This window comes from Macadamia integrifolia, chromosome 13 (assembly GCF_013358625.1).
Source record: "Macadamia integrifolia cultivar HAES 741 chromosome 13, SCU_Mint_v3, whole genome shotgun sequence".
Taxonomy (NCBI): domain Eukaryota; kingdom Viridiplantae; phylum Streptophyta; class Magnoliopsida; order Proteales; family Proteaceae; genus Macadamia; species Macadamia integrifolia.
The window spans coordinates 6,882,741-6,884,208 of NC_056569.1; the positions used below are offsets into that span (position 1 = coordinate 6,882,741).

The window sequence follows — 1,468 nt, forward strand, 5'->3', positions numbered from 1 at the left end:
CCACAAGCCCAGGGCAATAATTTTGAACTCAAATCTCAATACATCACTATGTTGCCCCACTTACATGGGTTGACCTCTGAGGATGCATACCTATTTCTAAGGGAATTTGTAGAGGTATGTGTTCTAATTAAGATCCAATAGCTTTCTAATAATGTTGTTAAGCTTATGTTTATCACTTTTGCATTAAAAGACTAAGCTAAGAAGTGGTTGTATGGGTTACCCACAAATCCCATAACCTCATGGGAATAGTTCACAGTTGTCTTCCTTAAGAATTTTTTCCCAACTCACAAGACCAATAAGCTTAGAAGTGATATCCTTCAGTTTAGGCAAAACCCCAATGAGTCATTTTCCAAACTTATGGAGAGATTCAAGGATCTACTCCAAGAATGCCCTCACCATGGCCTAGACCTATGGCATTTATGTCAAATAATTTATGAGGGTAGTGATTACCCAACAAAACAAATGATAGAGTCTATGTGCCCTTAGGGATTCACATCCTTTATAGATGAAGGAAAGGCATGAGAATTCTTACTTGACTTAGCTGACAAAACCCGTGAGTGAGAATCAACCCAAGAGAGTGAAAGAACCATAGGAGGAAAATGATATTTTGTGGATGGGATAGTAGCCAAGGAAGCCCATTTGGATAGCCTAATCAAAAGAATTGAGGCTATTGTTCCTAAAGAGCCATCATCAGTCAATTTGGTTAAGATTTATGCTTGGTGCCAGTCCCCTGGACATCTCATAGAAGAATGCCCCAACACCTCTGGGGGCACTTCTAATGATAGTGTTAATGCCTTATACCAGAATAATCTATATAGTAATACCTACAATCCAGGATGGAGAAATCACTCAAATTTCTCTTGGAATCAGGACAACCAAGTAGGGCCTTCCAATTTCCATGATCAAGGTCAACCTGAACTCCAAAGGCCTCCCTTTGCACAACAATCTTTTTCCCAAAATACTTTTTCTAGGTCAAATGTAGGACCTCAGGTTAGTTTTCCTAGGGCCCTTCTCCCATCATCTTATCAGAAACCCCCTGGGTTTACCAACACTGGAGAGGCAAGTAGAATAAGTGACTTGAAAAAAAATATGGCCCTCTTTATGACAAGCCATCAAAATCTTACGAGATAAATCACTCAATTTGTCTCAATTATACGTGAGAGGGAGAAAGGAACTTTACCCAGTCAACTAGAGCTTTAACCCTAGGCATTATCAACCTGTTAGTTCACAAATATCAATTAATACACCACTGAATATAGTACAAAGTTAGACCCAACAAGGGCCCTGTAACCAATGTAATGTTGTTTATGCCCTTAGGAGTGGTAGAGAGTACCAACAGAGTGTTCCTAAATCTTCCTCATCTATTACTCCTGTTAACTCTCCTTCAGTTGAGGACACAAGTGTGCCTCTTGTTTCAGGTCCGTCTGATGAACCTAAAGATTTTTTTTGAAACTAAAGATGATTTGGT

At 39.4% G+C, this 1,468-nt stretch overlaps 1 non-coding gene across 1 annotated transcript; it reads right to left on the bottom strand.

Moving 5' to 3' along the window:
• Positions 1–297: 297 nt before the first annotated feature.
• LOC122060269 lies at positions 298–404 on the bottom strand. Its single transcript, XR_006134298.1, has one exon. It is a non-coding gene; the product is annotated as a small nucleolar RNA R71 (small nucleolar RNA).
• Positions 405–1,468: the final 1,064 nt, after the last annotated feature.